Genomic DNA, 20,317 nt, shown 5'->3' with positions numbered 1-20,317 from the left:
TCAAAACTGGAAAGGGCTGGGCTGACTGAAGGATCTCCTTCTGGAACCCTCTGAGGAGAGGCTGTGGTTCCTGTCAGGGGCTTAGTGGTGGTTGGGGAAGCCAAATGACTGCGGACTAAGGGGGAAAGCCCTGCTGACTGGTGCTCACCCAGCCAGGCTGGATGCAATTACCTCGGAGGAACAAACAGCATTTGGAGTTGGAGCAGGGAAGCTAGTGGTGCTGTGGAGCAGGCAGAACCCCTGGACATGTTACAGTCAAAGATGGGGCGGGGAGTGGCCGGCTGGGGGCGCTGGGAGGGGCACTGGGATGCAGGATGCAGCTTTAAACCACGTGACTGCTGGCTTCTTGCGCAGAGGCCAGACTCGGTCCTCAGACTCTCGGGCTTCTATAAACCTTGGCAGAAAGAAAGGCGAGGGGACGGGTTGTGTGTCCCGCAGACGTGTTAAGGGGGAATTAGAGAAAGGGAGGCTGTTTAAAACTGAGCATCATCTTTCCTTTCCAGTGAAACAAAAAGAAAAATTTTAAAATAAACAGGAACAAAATTACAACAGAGAATGTCAATTGCAAATAAGATCCAACAGGTTCTGCTGATTCTCCCATTGAGTGGCAGGGCTCAGGTCCTTGTTAGGAGATAATTTTATTTTAAAAGTGTCATCTTAAACTGCAAGGATGTCCATTAAACATCACAAGTAAACATACCAAAGGAGAAGCCATGTTGTCAAAATGCCCACTTATCCCACCCAAACACCTCAAACCCACCCTTTGCTGACCTTCTATAACCCCATTTTTAAAGTTGTTTTTCTTTGTTTAAACAAAAGAAAGTAGATACATGTTGGCAAATGCTAACTGTCCATATTCACATAGAGACACAGTGTAACCTCTGAGCCCAATATACAGAGAAAGGAGGAAAAAGCTAGAATTCTATGCACAACTATACAGAGGCCTAGAACCCTCCTGCTTCCAGCAGAGCTAAGGGAGCAGGTTTTTCTTTTTTTCCCACAGAACATGGTGGTGTTGATTCTATACATTTTTTCTTAAGACAATAAGGGATAACAACGAATTTGGAACAGAAAGGGGTAGAGATTATTTCCCCACTGAATTCTGCTCAAGGTATTTCCTCCCTCAAATAAGTTTTGAACCATGGTATAAAGGAAAAAAGAGACCTCAAAAACAGGGCAACTGAGCACAAGAGGAGAAGAAAAAAAATAAAAGACTGAAACTTGCTCCTAGGGACTGGAGAAAATTTAAAAAGGTTGGAATCCATCCGTGTTCCATTAGTTATCTTCCTCTCCTTCCTCTCCTTCATCATCATCTTCATCTTCTTCACCTTCATCCTCATCCCCTTCTTCACCAGTACCTTCCAATCCTTCTTTCTCTTCATCATTGTCGTCATCTTCTTCTCCTTCCCCTTCCTTGTTATCCATGTCAGGAACCAAGTAGTACTGTAATGGATTTGGCCAAATATCATCTTTGATGACTTCTCCTAACTCATCTGCACCTGCATCACAATGATCAGTAAACCAGGTGAAAAAGCTTTCTGGTTCCTCATGCTATCTGTTCCTGCTGGCTTTATTCTGTTTGACTTGATTGTTTCGTCAAATCCTTTCCAGATTTTCAGTTGATTTCAGTGGACTTTGAAGATGGATCACCACTCTCATTCAGATGAAATTCTTTGGAGAGAATTTTATTTTCCAAGTAAGCGTTTTCATCAAAATAAAAAATCTATTCTGTAACCTGATGTAATGTCTTCAAATTCTGTCAATTCAACTCTTGTCAAATAACGCAGCACCTCTTCATCCTTCTCCCCAAGCAGAGAAGACACTTGTGGATGGTTAACAAATGTCACCCCAAAATTTGGGATTTGGGCGATCAATTCCAACCTCTTCTGGAAAAAAAAAAAAAAAAAAAAGGTTTGGTAGAGTTGGTAATATTTCTGTCCTACTTTCAAAAGTATTAAATTCATTATGTCTCTAATTCATTTTGTACTTCATCAGTGTGTTCAATTGCTTCTTGCTGTTCTTTTTCTGAAATCTCGGGGGCCCCATCGCGTTTGGATTTGAGCTCCTTGGTACTGACTTTGGCCGCAGGCTCTGACCTGGTGCTGCTCCGCAGTTAGGGTGGGTGCGGAGCAGGGAAGGGGAGAGAGGGGAAGGCGCAGGGGGCAGCCAGCAGCTTCCCCTTAAAGCCACATGCGTGGGCTTTCCAACAATCTGGCCGCTTCCTTCCGGCGCTCTGTCGCTCACTCGCTGTCCCTCCCCCTGGCTCACGCGCTGCCCTTGTGGCCTGACGACGAGGGAGGGACTGGGGCTACTGCAGGGCCGCGGCCCTGGCTCCTGCTTACAGAGGGGAGGCGTAGGCAGGCGGGCAGGCTGCTAGGCTCCCTCACTCGCTCTCCAGCTCGCTGCTCAATCTCCGGAGGGGGTGTATGGCTTTAAGAGCAGTACCAGAAGCAGAAGTGAATGTTGCCCACTTTGCTAGCACAGATTCTGCCAGATAACCACGCCAAGTGTCCCTCCAAAATTTAATATATGCCCCCCTCCAGCAGTGCACACAGCCACTGGTTTCTTCATGACCTTGGTAAATTTAGCAAATCTGATGAGAAAAAATGATTTGTGGTTTGAGTATGCATCTCCCAATTATTGATGGTGAGCATTAGAATTCCCTCCCATTTGGATTTAGTCAGGGATCAGGAAACTATGGCCTATGACCCGAATGCAGCCAGCCAGTAAACAGTGTCGGAGCAGATTAGTTTACATATTGGTTAGGGCAGCTGTCCTTCCACAAGTCTGGAGGCCAGGCAAATTGCAATGGATCACTTAGCCTACAGAGTAGAAACTATTTCCTGTCTGCCCTGTCACAGAAGAGCTTTCCAACGCTGCTTTTTGCCTATGAGTCCTCTGCTCCTTCACCGAGCGGGTTGTTAGCTACATTTGGGAATGAGAGCTTGCAACTATTCTCTGCCCCAGCAGGCTTCACAGTCATCAGTGCATTTAGTCCCCACAAGCCAAAAGGGACGGGCTGCCACTTCCCAGTTTTAAGAACCCGAAACTAAGGCTTGAGACTGAGGAACCGGAAGAGGTGGGGCCAGAGCCTGGAACCTATAATTCGGCTCCCCTCCCCCACAACCACCTCTTCAACGGCTGATCCTGCAGGAACCACGTGCCCTCCATCCTCATTGGCGGGAGCCCTCAAAAAATGGGTACCCGGTACACGCTGATTGGTGGGCTGTGGCACGCATGCACCCTGCTGCTAGGGGTAGGGTCTTGGCTCCCATTCCAAGGGCTTCTAGCACCTAGGGCTGTGAGGGTTGTGGAGTCTGCTCTGTTGAGAAATGAGCTCGTCTGACGATGATGAGGTATGTCTGACTGGGAACAGGTCTTGCCCCAGGGCACAGGGAGGGCAGCGGTGGGGACAGGACCCACTTAGTGGGGTCCCCAGGGTGGTGCAGGCGACCGTGGCCCGGGTAGAGTGGCCCCGATGAGGGCACTCCAAGGTGGTGAGGGCACAGCCGTCTGGAGGTTGGGGGAGGAGGCCTGGGGACCGGGGAGGTCTAGGAGAGCGATTGCTAGAACATGGCTCTGGGTCTCCAGGGGCCGACTTCACTGGACTGGCCGCCCTCCGACCTGGAGCCCTCCGACCTGTCCTCGGACGAGTTCCAGGAGACACCACACATGAAGGTGGGCATCTTCTGCAAAGAAGGAGGCCAGCTCAAGTCCGGGGGCTTGGATGCTTCTGGAGGCAGGCCCCCACATGCTGCCCTCAGCAGGGGGGGGTGCTTACCTGTGCTCCATTCAACGCGCGATAGCTGCCACCATGCAGAGGCAGTTCACAAGAGAGTTCAACATCTCTTCTTCCAACAAGCCATCTAAGAAAGCGCCGAGCATGGGCAGCGGGAATCGAGGGGGCAGGCCCGGCCACCTGCCCCAGGTCACCCCATGGAAGAAGGGCCCTCAGGAGAAATTGCCGGGTGGCGCCATCTCCAAAGTCATCCTGGGGAGAAAGCCCCAGGCCTGCCTCTCAGGGGGTCCCCTGGCACTAGACAGCTTCCCTCCCATCTTGGGCCTGCCAGTCCTTGGCAGAACTAAGTATTCCTTGGTTGCTCCGGGGGCCAGACAACCCAAGCAAAACACCGGGAAGCCACCAGGGGCCAGCAGGACCAGGGACTCGGACCTGGTGGCCCAAGGAGATGGCAACCGAGGCAAAGAGCCTGTCCCAAAGCGCCAAGTGAGTAGGCGCCCTTCCCCTCCCCTTCCCCTTCACGCACTCCACCCTGAAGCTTGCAGGGGATCTTTTGCTCTTTGAAATTGTCATTAGGATGCCCAGTGGGGCTGGTGGAGGGGGGGCTGGCAGCCAGTGAGCACTGACTAATCCCTCCAAGGTTGGGTGGCTCCTGATTCCTGCTGCCTTCCTTGCAGTGGCCCTGAGCTTTCTCAGAGCCCCACTGCTCACCCTGGCTGACTTCTGGAGAGCATTCTCAAGAGTTTAGCTTTTTACTTATCTGTTCTCTACCTCGTCCTGCTCCCACACACACACACACACCCACACACAGTTCTCAAGAGTTTAGGTTTTTCCTTCTTAAATATTCCCTACCTCACCGTGCCCCTACACACACACACACACACACACACACACACACACAAGTTCTCAAGAGTTTAGGTTTTCACTTCTTATCTATTCCATACCTCACCCTGCCCCTACACACACATACACACACACACACAGTTCTCAAGAGTTTAGGTTTTTCCTTGTTAACTATTCCCTACCTCACCATGCCCCTACACACACACACACACACACACACACACACACAAGTTCCAAGAGTTTAGGTTTTTACTTCTTATCTATTCCCTACTTTGTGCTGCCCCCCCCCATCCCCCCCCCCCCACACACACCCCTAATGAGTCAGGAATGTGTGTTTTAGCTATCTTGCCCGTCCTAACATCACGGAGGATACAACATTCGGGATCTGGATACCAAGACCTCTCAAGTTCCAGGAAATTCACTGCCTTTGGCCATGGCACAGGGAAGTGTCAAGCCCAGAGCATCCCCACCTTCAGGTGAGTCTCCAAAGTTTGGTTTCTAGGACACAGGAGAACTCTTCTCAGACACTCCCAGGACCCCAGCCTCGTTCCCAGACCTCTCTGCTTACCCCAACAGTTCTCCCATAGGAGACAGTGAAGACAGGGCTGGCTTGAACCCAGGGCTCCTTGGAAGGCAGGCCCAGAGCTGCTGAGCAGAGCAGGGACAGCTTGACCACGGGTGGGGGTACTGCCTTGCTGCATACACTGCTAGGCCCTTCCTGCTTGTCTTCTGAGCTTGGGAGTTGGATTTTATATTCTCTTTTAGTTTTCTGGAGGCCACTTCGTCTGTCCCGAGAGGAAATGAAGCAGCCACCACCTGGAGCACACAACTGCCCTCAAGTAATGCTCTCTTGTCTAGGCAGCAGGGTTGGTGTCCGGGTTAAACACACTTATCTTGTCCCTGCCTCACCTCCAAGGTGGTAGACTACTTCCTTTCCACTGGAGGACTCATTCTAATGTAACCATGGGCTTTGGGATGTGGGTTTAGTACCAGGGAGGGAGCTGGGGATGAAGGGCAAAAGGGTGAGACCATACTAACAATTTCTTTATCCCTTGTCTGCTGGGCTAGTGTCCTGTGCTGGAGAGAGAAATTGACAACCTTAAAGATCAACTTGGTAAAGATCTCCCTCTGCCTGCAGAGGGAGACCAGGGCATCCTAGTGCAGAATGTGTAGTTGGGGTGGGGGACTGGGGGTATAGGCTGCTACCCAGGGATCAACATTCTTGTGGAAGGAGACTCTGCCAGACCTGGCCCTGGAGCCTTCTGTGCATTTTCACCTCTTTCTGCCTACCTATCTACCTATCTCTCCATTAAGACATATATTGTTTGAACCACATGTGCACTTTGCCAACAAGTCCTAGAGATCTTATTTTAGTTAATTTAGAGATACCACATTTATTTTCTCTAACTGCTGGTAGTCAGAGAGTAGACATGTTTTCATAGGATCTGAATGATTCTGATACATTCTGGAGTTTGAGAACTACTTGCACATCTTGTTCTCATTTGGAAAAACATGTCTATTTTTAACCTGAGTGATGGGTGGATGAGTTAGTCACAGGGCTGGATATCACTAGGTTTGGGGGGGGGTCCAGTTTCAGGGTTAGGCTTGTCCCACGAGAAAGAGGGGGTTTCTGAATCCCTGTGCCTGGAATGCCTAGGTATGGCTTTCTCTGTTTCAGTGGTCTTGCAGTGCTTCATTGACAAGTTCCAGACCCTTTGAAGTGAGTGGGACATGTTCTCTCCTTGCCCAATCTTCGTGTGAGTGGGCTGGGGGCTCCACCGTGACTCTGCTCCCTTTCACAGGCTGAACACAGCATCCCCCACATGAAAGCAGCTGGTGCTTCTTGAATCCAGAAGCTCCACACTGTGTCCCTTGTTCTCCTTGCCCACTTCTCATCAGAAGGCCCTGCCCTGCTGCCCTACCAGGGTGTCCCTCTTTCCTGAGGGTTAGCACAGCTTTTGCCCCTCATATGCTGCAGTTTTGAATTGAAGTACTTGACAGATTTGGTGGTCTGCCTCCTTTCTGTGGGGAAGCCTGGGTGGGCCCTAGTGGCCTGGGTCTGATTGGTGTGTGGCTCTGCTCCTATGTCCACCACACTGTTCTCCTCCCTCTTTTCTGGGCCTTGTGGTGTCCCTACCTCCCTCTCAGCAGGAACCAACTGCCTTCTTCCAGAGCCCAGCCACACTCCTCTCTCTGCACTTGGATCTACCTTCCTGTTCTCCCCTCTCCTCTGTGGTCATTTGAGCAGCTGCTACACAACACAGTTGACTTTTCCCCCTTCCCAGGGAAGTTGCTCAGTCGTGTCCGACTCTGCAAACCGATGGACTGTAGCCTACCCAGCTCTTCCATCCATGGAATTTTCCAGGCAAGAGTACTGGAGTGGGTTGCCATTTCCTTCTCCAGGAGATCTTCCTGACCCAGGTCTCCCACATTGCAGGCAGGCACTTTACCGTCTGAGCCACCAGGGAAGCCCAGTCCTTTTTCTGGATTCATTATCTGCCATCGGTACTCCAACATCTTAGCCAGCACCACTGTGTCATCATCGTTTCCTCTTTGATCCTTACCCATCACTTCTTGTTCTTTAGTTCAGTAGAGGGTGGAGGCAGAAGTCACAGCACAGCAAGATGCAGAGCAAAAGTGGGGACAGGAATACATTCTGCTGACTCTGAGCCAACTTTAGGGAACTGCCTGCAGTTCAGTTCAGTCACTCAGTCGTGCCTAACTCTTTGCAACCCTGTGGACTACAGCATGCCAGGCTTCCCTGTCCTTCACCGTCTCCCGGGGCTTGCTCAAACTCATGTCCAGTGAGTCAGTGATTGCCCACAGGTGGTTAGAAATGGATGGTCAGTGTCCATATCTTCCATGCTCCAGCCACTGCCACCACGACTAGTCTGGGTCCAGGTCCCACTCTGTCCCCCGTCAGGGCCCACATCACCTCAGACTGCCCAATGTTCCCATGCCTGTGGGCCTGAGCCCCTGCACCTGTGTGCCAACCACAGTGCATCTCCTTTGCCCAGACTCCATTGTCCCATCATACTTCACTTACATAACACGAGCTGAAATATGATTGTTTCAAACAGCAATGGTGAGCACTGTATCAAGCATGGTGGGGCGGGGGCGGGGTGGGGGGAGCGTGTCCTGACAACAGGGCCGTGGGAAAAAGTCGCACACCCAGGAAGCCAGTCACACCTAATGACATCTAGGGACAAGGGAATCTGGATTTATCTCTGCTGCTGCTGCTGCTGCTAAGTCACGTCAGTCGTGTCCGACTCTGCGACCCCATAGACGGCAGCCCACTAGGCTCCTCTGTCCCTGGGATTCTCCAGGCAAGAATACTGGAGTGGGTTGCCATTTCCTTCTCCAATGCATAGAAGTGAAAAGTGAAAGTGAAGTCGCTGAGTTGTGCCCGACTCTTAGTGACCCCGTGGGCTGGAGCCTAAAATGCTTCTCCGTCCATGGAATTTTCCAGGCAAGAGTACTGGAGTGGGGTGCCATTGCCTTCTCCGGATCTATCTCTAGCTGAATGGTAATGTGCACAGGTAAAACTTAGAAGACATTTATTTCCAAAAGAAAGAAGGGGAGACTCCATACAGGAAGGTGATCTGAAGTCAACCAGTTGGAGAGAACGGAGGACATACAGTCTCTGGTTCACAGCATCAGACGAAGCCCCCTGGTTAGGAAGAACACAAGCAGTCTCCCCCAGCAATGGGGCAAGGTCCTTGGTTGGCCCATCAGACAGCCACTGATGTCAGATCATCAGACAGATGATCAGACCTCTGGAGAAGGCTCACGTGTCCTCACATTGTCCTCTGTAGCCACTGGCTTTGTTATCTAGAGGTCTCCTTACCCATCTACCTCCTGGAGCCACTCCTTAAGTGAGACTCTGAGGGTTCACCCTTCTGGGAGGCTACCCAATGCTGGTGCAGCAGGGTGGGTACTTTAGGGTCTGATCAGTCACTGGCTTTGTAGGCCCAGCTTGCAGTTTCTTTGGCAATATACTTCCATTTACCAATGGGTTGGCTTTCAGCCAGTTCACACACAATTAGACAGCTAATTTAGACAGTTCTCAAGTCTGAAGCATTTTGTTTACTGGTCTCCATGCTGGCCTGTGCCCCTCTCTGACAAAGACCATCAACTGTCTTGAGTGAAAGTCCCTCAGTCGTGTCCAACTCTTTGCAACCTCATGGACTATATAGTCCATGCAATTCTCCAGGCCAGAATACTGGAGTGGGTAGCCTTTCCCTTCTCCAGGGGATCTTCCCAACCCCAGGATCGAACCCAGGTCTCCTACACTGCATGCAGATTCTTTACCAGCTGAGCCACCAGGGAAGGCCAAGGATACTGGAGTGGGTAGCCTATCCCTTCTCCAGCAGATCTTCCCTACCCAGGAATTGAACCAGGTTCTCCTGCATTGCAGGTGGATTCTTTACCTACTGAGCTATCAGGGAATCTAGAGAGTTCTTAAGCCTGAAGCCTTTTGTTTACTGGTCTCTGTACTGGCCTGTGCCCCTCTCTGACAATGACCAGGAGCTGTCTTGAGGCCATCTGAAACAGTGTGCTTAGATGCAGATGAAACATGTTTAAGTTGGCCTGCACTGCTTGGCTGGCTTGCATAGTCTCATCTCCTCAGGAGGCTGATTCTAAGCCACCATTTCAAATTGCTGGCATTCAACCTTCAGAAGCAGTTAGCTTTCTCCACCTGTAGGGTTCTGATTTATTGGGCTGTCAATCACCAAAGGTTTCAGGTCTCAGGCATCACAGTTGAGAAGAGCATCACTGTTAGAAGAACTGCAGTCCTTCCCAGCTCTGCTTGGAGACTCCCCACTGTAGCCCGAGTTCCCCTTTCTTTTGTAAGGGATCTCTGAAACTAGAAAGACCATTAACACATCCCCAATATTTTGATTCTTTCCATCACTTCCTCCAACACTTCAGCCTTGGACAACCTGTCGTCCACCTCCCAAAGTCCTGTGGGAAGCAGCTGCTTTATCAACCAGGCTAGGAATACTGAACATACAACAAACTGCATCCATTTAAAGTGTATTCCTTGGTGATTTCAGAAAAGCACATCTGCCCATGAAACCAGCACCAGAGTAACATACAGCATGTTCTCATAATCCCTGTGGTTGTCCTTTCCCATCATACCCAACCTGCAGCAACCTAGATATGTTTCACTCTAGATGTGTTTGCATTTTATATAAATGTATCATCCAATATATAGTCTTGTGTGTCTGAATATGTACTTTGAATAAAAGCACTATGAACATTTGTGTCCAAATTTTTGTGGAGACATACAGTTTTCCCTCACAGCTCAGTTGGTAAAGAATCCACCTGCAATGCAGAAGACTCCAGTTCGATTCCTGGGTTGGGAAGATCCGCTGGAGAAGGGAAAAGGCTACCCACTCCAATATTCTGGCCTGGAGATTTCCATGGACTATACAGTCCATGGGGTCACAAAGAGTAGGACACAACTGAGCGACTCCACTTTCACTTTCACCACCTACCAAAGAAAGGCTGTTTGCACTGGATAAGGGATGTTTTCTCTCTTTGTTGGATGGTAAAGGATGGGCCTGCCCCAAGGGGTCTATCAGTGACTTTCCAAACCAGTGCTTACAATGGGAAACTCCTTTTCTAAATATAGTTCATTTTAAATCCCTGCCTTCCCTGTGGGTTGGGAGGAGCACACTGGAAACAGGAAAACATTTCTCCTTCCCAAGGGCAATTACATCATTTGTCTCTAACAAGTACTTCTGAGAATTGTCCTCACAAGGTCCTAGGAGTCCTTGAAGCTCCTTGGTTTTCATTCTTCCAACAGCACTCCTGATCTCTCCTTGCTACCTTCACCTGCATCATGCCCACAGATTTTGCTCTCCTGCTTCAGTGGATCAAGGCTCCAGTGTGCTTCTGAGTTACTTCTCAGAATCCTCCTGGTGAGAGGTGGGTGAAAAGGACAGCTTGTTTCCACCAGTAGCCCTGAGACCAGGTAGAGAGGCTGGGTACACATCTGGCTATGAGAATGTGAGTCTTGGCAGTTTCCAGCCCTGGAATCAAGATAACCTTTATCCGCCTTTTCCTGCTGCGCTGATGAAGTGAAGAAGGCCTTGGAGTAGGACAGCAGCCACTTCCTGGCACACTACAGCAGAGAGACTTATGGGTGTTGTAGGAGCTCCAAGAACAGAAGACTCTTGGCACGGTGATGAGGAGCTTGGAAGGAAAGCAAGGAAGGCTCCTGGGCAGGAGTTTTAACTGGCATCAGGAGTGCCAGCCAATGTTTCCTCAGGGACTGGGGATTGAGCAAACCCCTTTCCTGACAGAGGAGCAGGTTGGGACTGGCACTGAGAACAGAAGGCCATATATATGGTGGGGCTGCTGAGCTAGTCCTGATCACCCTGTGGCATGTTGGGGGGCTTTGGGTTCTCTTTCAGGGTGTCAGGACTGTGAGCAAGAGCAGTCTTGTGCTCCCTGCACAGCCAGGCAAACTGGGCCTTCCAGATGACCTTGAACAGGGTTTGCCAAGGCTGAACCTCCAAGTCTCCAACTCAGCAATAAGGCCCTGATGGCAGCCACATAAAAAGCACAGCATGGAATAAAGTATGAAGCAACGCTGGCCATGCACCCAAGAGGAGCCTCAACAGGGTGTCAGGCACCCCTGGTTTTTCTCCTGTGACAGGTCCCAAGTGCAGCTGTGTCTGTGACATCTGACAGTAACTGTCAGGCTCTCTGAGCAGCTGACTCCTCTGACCAGGCTCATGGACCCCATCGTGCCAAGCCCAGGTGACACAAGAAGACTTGTAATCGAGTAGACTTGCCACTGGGGACTCAAGAAGTAGGTGCCAGGATAGACACCTGAGGGCTAGAGGCGGGTTCTGGCAAACTTTTCATCCTCTTATTGTAGGATTCTGATACCTTTCAAACCTACGGTTGGGGAGACATAGCGTGTACTCCAGACCCCAGACATCGGGGGCCACTGGCTCCGCTGACTTTCATGCTCTAGAGACCTCCCGTTTCTGCATCATCCATGGAGGGAGCAGGCCGATTGGTGGCTGCTTTTACCTCCACTGCAGCTACACCTTGCACCCTTCTCTCCTTCATGGAGGAACTTTATTAAGATGCCTTCCTACACTTGTTTGTACTTCTAAATCTTCTCTATAAAACACATAGGAGACAGGGTATGGGCATCAGGCTGTCTGAAAAGCCACAAATTTAAATACCATGGCTATTTTAACCAGTACCATATAGGTATATAAAAATGTATATCTAGGCCTTCTTGCTGTTTCTCGTTTTTTAGTATTATGAACAATGCCAAAATGAATATTCTACTATACTTGTTTTTCTGTACTAGATATTTTAGAAGAGGAATTGTTGGGTCAAAGAGTAAGCCCCTTTAAAGAGTTTGATACATTTTAACAAATTGCCCCCTCAAAATGTTGCATCTATTCACATCCTAACTAATTGTGTATGAAAGTGATCATTTTCATACATCCCACTGCAAGCAGAATAAATTCAGTCTTTTACATCTTTGCCCATGTAGTCACTCAAGTCACATCTCAATACAACTCCACTTTCCTTTTGATTGTATTTATTTATTTTACTTTACAATATTGTATTGGTTTTGTCATACATTGACATGAATCCGCCATAATGTAACAGAATACATAGGGCATTTGGCCAATGGTATCTCTTCTTGGAGAACCGCCCATTCATATTGTTTACCAGTGTTCTATTTGGGACAGTAATATTTTTAATACTGATGGATAAGTGCTCTTCACATGTTTGAAATATCAAATATTTGTCATAATTGGAAAATACATTCTCTCCACTTTTCTTATTTTATCTTTGTATGTGGTCTTTTCTATGTACAAATTTGAACAATTTAAATATGTTTAAGTGATTTTTTTTCATTATACTTTCTGAATTTTGTTTCCAACCAACAGCCTTGCCCGTTATAAAATTATGAAAACCTTCATTCAAAGCAACTTCTAGGACTTCACATTTTTTATCTATTGGGTGAGACAAATATTTATGTATTTTGTGAGAAATGACATCGAAATCTAGGATTATTTTCTCTCCAAAGTGTTGGTCAGGTGTCCCAATACCATTTCCTAAATAATCCATATCTCCCCACTGAAGTGAAATGTCATTTTCACCAAATTCTAAATTCCCATCTGGGCTTATTCTTGAAAATTTGTTCAACCAGTTAATATAGGTTGCATGATTCCAGGATGACCTCTCTGAGGAAACTACCTGAAGAAAACTGTAGGGAAGGTAGGGGGCAGAATTAAGAGACAGAAAGACAGAGAAACAGAGACAGACAGACTCTTACAAAAGAAATCTTTTGCAAAACTGAAAGGAAAGCTTACAGAACTATTAGGTGGGTGACATTTTGAATGGATCTCTGGTTCTCTGAATCTTCTCAATAATCTCAGATATCCCCATGGCAACTGTGAGGAAAGCACTCTATTAAATTGTGCTCTTACTTTCATGACAGAGACACAGTTGGGATGGAATTCAACTACAAAATTCCAACTTACTAAGAATCCTTTTCCAAATTGAGTTTTCTGGGCACCCCACACTTTGGCTACATGCACTAAGGGGACCCTATCAGCAAGGTCAGGGAGAAACTGCAAGGTTCCTTCTAGGTGGGGGGGAGATAAAGTCAAGATTGGAGTTGTGGCTCCCAGGCTCTAGGTTACCTAAGACCATGACAAGTGACTGTCTGTCCTGCAGTCACACTTAAAGATGGCTTCATGGAAGCCTCTACTCAAACCCCAGAGTTTGCCCTCAGAGAACACACAGCCCCATTTACTCAGTGGTAACAGCTGGGTTCTCTGCTCCCTTCCCCTGCAATGTGAAGGGAGTCACTTGGCCTTCTCGCAACTTGACCAAGTAAGTAATTGCAAATCACCCCCAAACAGCTTGCGTTTCTTGAGTCTGTTGCTTGAAACTCACCTGTGCAGGTCTGCATGACTTGGATCTCTTTGCTTGTAAGTGACGAAACATAGCTATGAGTAAATGAGGTAGGCTCCCTGGAGGGACGTGGAGGACCTCATAGTACTGAAGATAGGGGCAGAATAACAAAGCACCAGGAAGTTGGGGTTCCGTGCAGTTCCCTATGCATTTTTGGATGAGCTTTTCCATTTATGCAAAAAAAAAATGCTGTTGAGATTTTGATGATAATTGCATTGTCTGTAGACCACTTTGTGAGTACTGTCATCTTAACAATATTGTCTCCCAATCCATGTACATGGAAAATCTTTCCATTTAATTTCAGTTCAGTTCAGTCGCTGAGTCGTGTCCAACTCTTTGCAACCCAATGCTCCACAGCATGCTAGGCCTCCCTGTCCATCACCAACTACCTGAATTTACTCAAACTCCTACCCATTGAGTTGGTGATGCCATCTAACCATCTCATCCTCTGTCGTCCCCTTCTTCTCCTGCCCTCAATCTTTCCCAGCATCAGGGTCTTTTCAAATGACTCAGATCTTCACATCAGGTGGCCAAAGTATTGCAGTTTCAGCTTCAACATCAGTCCTTCCAGTGAACACTCAGGACTGATCTCCTTTAGGATGGGCTTGTTGGATCTCCTTGCAGCCTAAGGGACTCTCAAGAGTCTTCTCCAACACCACAGTACAAAGCTTCAATTCTTCGGCGTTCAGCTTTCTCTATATTCCAACTCTCACATGCATACATGACCACTGGAAAAACCATAGCCTGACTACACAGACCATTGTTGGAAAAGTAATGTCTCTGCTTTTTAATATGCTGTCTAGGTTGGAGAATCCCAGGGACAGAGGAGCCTAGTGGGCTGCCGTCTATGGGGTCGCACAGAGTCAGACACAACTGAAGAGACTTAGCGGCAGCAACTAGATTGGTCATAACTTTCCTTCCAAGGAGTAAGTGTTTTTTAATTTCATGGCTGGAGTCACCATCTGCAGTGATTTTGGAGCCCCCCCAAATAAAGTCAGCCACTGTTTCCAATGATTTGCCATCTATTTTCCATGAAGTGATCGGACCAAATGCCATAATCTTAGTTTTCTGAATGTTGAGTTTAGAGTCAACGTTTTCACTCTCCTCTTTCACTTTCATAGGGAGGCTCTTTAGTTCTTCTTCACTTTCTGCCATGAGAGTGGTGTCATCTGTATATCTTTGGTTATTGATATTTCTCTCATCTATCTTGATTTCACATTTAGCTTCATTCAGCATAGTGTTTCTCATGATGTAGTCTGCATATAAGTTCAATAAGAAGGGTTACAATATACACCCTTGACGTACTCCTTTCCCGATATGAACCCAGTTTCTTTTTCCATGTCCAGTTCTAACTGTTGCTTCCTGACCTGCATACAGATTTGTCAATAGGCAGGTCATGAGGTCTGGTATTCCCATTTCTTTCAGAATTTTCAACAGTTTATTGTGATCAACACAGTGAAAGGCTTTGGCATAGTCAATAAAGAAGAAATAGATGGGGCTTTTTTTTTTTTTGGAATTCTCTAGCTTTTTTGATGGTCCAGCAGATGGTGGCAATTTCATCTATGGTTCTTCTGCCTTTTCTAAAATCAGCTTGAACATCTGGAAGTACACGGTTCATGTATTACTGAAGCCTGGCTTGGAGAATTTTGAGACCTCTATGACTAACACCCAAAAAAGATGTCCTTTTCATTATAGGGGTCTGTAATTCATAAGTTGGAACTCAAGAATCACCTGGAGTAACAGGCAACTTTGGCCTTGCAGGACAGAATGAAGCAGAGCAAAGGCTAATAGAGTTTTGCCAAGGGAACACACTGGTCATAGTAAACACCCTCTTCCAACAATACAAGAGAAGACTCCATAGGTGGACATCACCAGATGGATGGCCAACACTGAAATCAGATTGATTATATTCTTTGCAGCAAAGAGGGAGAAGCTCTATACAGTCAGCAAATAAGACGGGGAGCTGACTGTGGCTTGGATCATGAACTACTTATTACCAAATTCAGACTTAAATTGATGAAAAGGGGGAAGACCACTAGACCATTCAGGTATGAACTAAATCAAATCCCTTATGATTATACAGTGGAAGTGACAAATAGAATTAAGGGACAAGATCTGATAGACAGAGTTCCTTATGAACTATGGACAGAGGTCCATGACATTGTACAGGAGACAGGGATCAAGACCATCCCCAAGAAAAGGAAATGCAAAAAAGCAGAATGGCTCTCTGAGGAGGCCTTACAAATAGCTGTGAAAAGAAGAGAAGTGAAAGGCCATGAAGAAAAGGAAAGATACACCCATTTGAATGCAGAGTTCAAAGAATAGCAAGGAGAGATAAGAAATCCTTCCTCAGTGATCAGTGAAAAGAAATAGAAGAAAATAACAGAATGGGAAAGACTAGAGATCTCTTCAAGAAAATTAGAGATAGCAAGGGAACATTTCATACAAAGATGGGCTCAATAAAGGACAGAAATGGTATGGACCTAACAGAAGCAGAAGATATTAAGAAGAGGTAGCAAGAATACACAAAAGTACTGTACAAAAAGATCTTCATGACCCAGAAAATCATGATGGTATGATCACTTACCTAGAGCCAGACATCCTGGAATGTGAAGTCAAATGGGTCTTAGGAAGAATCAATACAAACAAAGCTAGTGGAAGTGATGGCATTGCAGTTGAGCTATTTCAAATCCTAAAAGATGATGCTGTGAAAGTGCTGCACTCAATATGCCAGCAAATTTGGAAAACTTAGCAGTGGCCATGGGACTGGAAGAGGTCAGTTTTCCTCCCAATCACAAAGAAAGGCAACGCCAGAGAATGCTGAAATTACCACACAATTGTACTCATCTCACACGCCAGTAAAGTAATGCTCAAAATTCTCCAAGCCAGGCTTCAACAGTACGTGAACTATGAACTTCCAGATGTTCAAGTTGGTTTTAGAAAAGGCAGAGGAAACAGAGATCAAATTGCCAACATCCGGTGGATCATCAAAAAAGCAAGAGAGTTCCAGAAAAAACATCAATTTTTGCTTTATTGACTATGCCAAAACCTTTGTGTGGATCGCAATAAACTGTGGAAAATTCTGAAAGAGATAAGAATCAGACCACCTGACCTGCCTCCTGATAAATCTGTATGCAGGTCAGGAAGCAAAAGTTAGAACTGGACATGGAACAAGAGACTGGTTCCAAATAAGAAAAGGAGTATGTCAAGGCTGTATATTGTCACCCTGCTTATTGAACTTATATGCCGACTACATCATGAGAAACGCTGTGCTGGATGAATCACAAGCTGGAATCAAGATTGTGGGGAGAAATATAAATAACCTCAGATATGCAGATGACACCACCCTTATGGCTGAAAGTGAAGAAGAACTAAAGAGCTTCTTGATGAAAGGGAAAGAGGAGAGTGAAAAGGTTGGCTTAAAGTTCTACATTCAGAAAACTAAGATCATGGTCTCGGGCCCCATCATTCATGGCAAATAGATGGGGAAACAGTGGAAACAGTGGCTGATTTTATTTTTTTGGGCTCTAAGATCACTGCATATAGTAACTTCAGCCATGAAATAAAAATACACTTACTCCTTGGAAGGAAAGTTATGGCGAACCTAGAGAGCATATTAAAAAGTGGAGACATTACTTTGCCAACAAAGGTCCATCTAGTCAAGGCTATGGTTTTTCCAGTAGTCATGTATGGATGTGACAGTGGGTCCATAAAGAAGGCTGAATGCCTAAGAATTGATGCTTTTGAATTGTGGTGCTGGAGAAAACTCTTGACAGTCCCTTGGACTGCAAGGAGATCCAACCAGTCCATCCTAGAGGAAATTAGTCCTGAATATTCATTGGAAGGACTGATGTTGAAGCTGAAACTCCAATACTTTGGCCACCTGATGTGAAGAGCTGACTCATTTAAAAATATCCTGATGCTGGGAAAGATTAAGGGCAGGAGCAAAAGGGGACAACAGAGGATGAGACGGTTGGATGGCATCACCGACTCAATGGACATGAATTTGAGTAAACTCTTGTAGTTAGTGATGGACAGGGAAGCCTGGCGTGCTGCAGTCCATGGGGTCACAAAGTTCAGATACACTGAGCAACTGAAGTTAACTGATTATGTAGAATTACTTAATTGAATTATGTCTGTGTGTTGATCTCATATCCACAACTCTGATGAATTAAATAAATAAGTCTAATAAGTTCTTTATGTGGATTCTTTTGTTCAGTTCAGTTCAGTTGCACAGTGGTGTCCGATGCTTTGTGACCCCATGGACTGCCGAATGCCAGTCTTCCCTGTTCTTCACCAACTCCCATGGCTTGCTGAAACTCATGTCCATTGAGTTGGTTATGCTACCCAATCATCTCATCCTCTGTTGTCCCCTTCTCCTTCCGCCTTCAATCATTCCTAGTATCAGGGTCTTTTCAAATGAGTCAGTTCTTTCCATCAGGTGTCCAAAGTACTGAAATTTCAGCGTCAGCATCAATCCTTCCAATGAATATTCAGGGTTGATTTCCTTTAGGCTAGACTGGTTGGATATCTTTGCTATCCAAGGATTTTTTAGGATTTTATATATAAGATCAAATCATCTGTTAATAGTTACTCATGATTCTTACATTCCATTTTAGGTGCTGTTTCTTCTTATTTAATTGCAATGACTAAAATTTCCAGTCCAATGTTGAGCAGAAATGATGAAAGTGAGCATCCTTGCCTTATTCCTGATCTTTTTTAAGGCAGGTGTTTACAGTCATAAATTTCCCTATGAGCATTTCTTTCAAAGTATACCATAAGTTTTGGGGTGTTTCTTTTCATTTTCATTCATCTCAATTTATTTTCTAATGTACCTGTAATTTCTTCTTGATTCACTGTTTGTTTCAAGACTATGTTATTTAATTTCCACATATTTGTGAATTTTCAATTTTTCTCCCTGTTACTCGACTTGTGGTTTCCTTTCACTGAGGGTACAGATCACACTATGGATTATTTCAATTTTTTAAGCTTTCCCAAGACATTTTTTGCCCAACACATGGTCTATTCTGGAGAATATTCCATGTATTCTGCTGTTGTTCGGTGGTGGATACTGTATACATATGTTAGGTCTAGTTGGTTTTTTATGTTGTTTAAGTCCTCTTTTTCTTTACTTATCTTCTGTTTGGCTGTTCTACCCATTATTAAAGGTAGAGTATTGAAGTATCCAACTGCCATTGTAGAACGGTTGTCTCTCCCTACCATTCTGTCAATGTTTACTTCAAACAATTTGGGATGTTGTTGTTAGGTGTAAAATATGCTTACAATAGTTATATCTGTTTTATGAATTTATAATTTTCATCATTTGTATGATCTTTGTCTTTTTTGATAAAGTTTGACTTAAAGTCTATTTTTATCTGATATTACTACAGCCACCCTAGATCTCTTCTGAGTATTATTTGTACAGAAAGCCTTTTCATCTCTTAACATTCAACCTACTTGTGCTTTTGGTTCTAAACTGAGCTTCTTGCACACGGTATGTAGTTGGGTCATATTTTTTAGATCCATTTTTTTTGTGTGTGTCTCTAATTTTATTTGGAGCAGATAATCCACTTACATTTAAAGTAGTTATTGATAAGAGCTTCCTTTCACTGATTTTCATTTTCCTTGCATATGTATTATATATTTTATCTCTCAGTTCCTCCATTATTGACAAACATGGATTATATTGGTATTTTCTAGATAGTTACCATTTTGAGTCCCTTCTCATTTATTTCAGTGTATATGTTCTTAGTGGTTTCCCTGGAGAGTACAATGAATATCTTTTCTCAATATTTAGAAGAATCTAGTTTGAAGTAACTCAACTACTGAAGCAAAGCTGACATTAATTCAAACTAGGTCGTTCTAAACCCTTTTATAATGTTATTGCCACAGTTTATATCTTTCTACATTGTGTGCCCATTGGCATTGTTTTATAATCATTGTTTTATGTTTTTGTATATAATCATACATAAAAAGAGGTGTTATAAACTGAAAATACATTAGTATTAAATTTTATCTTTAATTATGTATTTACTTTTGCTGATATGCTTTATTTCTCAGCACAACTTCAAGTTATTGTCACTTTCCTTTCATCTCAGCCTAAAAAACTCCCTTGAGCACTGCTTGTAGAGCTCATCTACTAGAAATGAATTATCTCAGATTGAATGTATCAGGGAATGCCTTAATTTGTTGTTCTATTTTGGAGGAAAGTTTTGCCAGGTATGGAGTTTTCAGGTGACAGGTTTTTTTTTTTTTTCTTTCAGAACTTTCAATATGTAACCCGATTGCCTTCTAGACTTCATGGATTTTGATGAGAAACTGTCAATCTTATGAGGATCAATTTGTACAAAAAAGTTGCTCCTGCTTTGCTGTTTTCAGTATTCTCTTGTTGGCTTTTGATAGTGTGATCACAATCTGTCTTGGTGTGCATCTTTTGTTTTTATCCTTTTTGAGATTCATTGAATTTTTTCAACGGACAGCTTCATCATCTGCCTATTCTAGAGTCAACATTCTAAAATCAGGTTTCAATCAGTTTTGGAGTTCCTCTGGATTTTAGATTTGTAAGTGTACATCAGTATGCCTAGTGATTTAGCATTTAGCCTTTGTGGATTCTGTGACATGGACTTGAGAAGGAGTGACAAAGGGACATAACTTCTTAGATATGCCCTTAAGTATGACAAGGGCTCATGAGCCTTGAGCTCCTCACTGGGATTGTGCCTCCAACCTAGACCATCACAGACACCTCCTGAAAGACTTCTTAACATGCAAGCA

The 20,317-nt window shown here is 45.3% G+C and overlaps 1 long non-coding RNA gene and 1 pseudogene across 1 annotated transcript; one reads left to right on the top strand and one right to left on the bottom strand.

Moving 5' to 3' along the window:
- Nucleotides 1-1,275: 1,275 nt before the first annotated feature.
- Nucleotides 1,276-3,171, bottom strand: LOC113888137 (annotated as a pseudogene).
- A 93-nt stretch (nt 3,172-3,264) lies between these two features.
- LOC113887817 lies at nt 3,265-12,377 on the top strand. Its single transcript, XR_003509841.1, has 4 exons — nt 3,265-3,356; nt 3,592-3,678; nt 4,923-5,058; nt 10,395-12,377. It is a non-coding gene; the product is annotated as an uncharacterized LOC113887817 (long non-coding RNA).
- Nucleotides 12,378-20,317: the final 7,940 nt, after the last annotated feature.

The sequence above is a fragment of the Bos indicus x Bos taurus genome, chromosome X, assembly GCF_003369695.1.
Source record: "Bos indicus x Bos taurus breed Angus x Brahman F1 hybrid chromosome X, Bos_hybrid_MaternalHap_v2.0, whole genome shotgun sequence".
NCBI classification, from domain to species: domain Eukaryota; kingdom Metazoa; phylum Chordata; class Mammalia; order Artiodactyla; family Bovidae; genus Bos; species Bos indicus x Bos taurus.
Note: the sequence above shows the minus strand (reverse complement) of the source record. Positions and strands in the feature narration are given on the sequence as shown.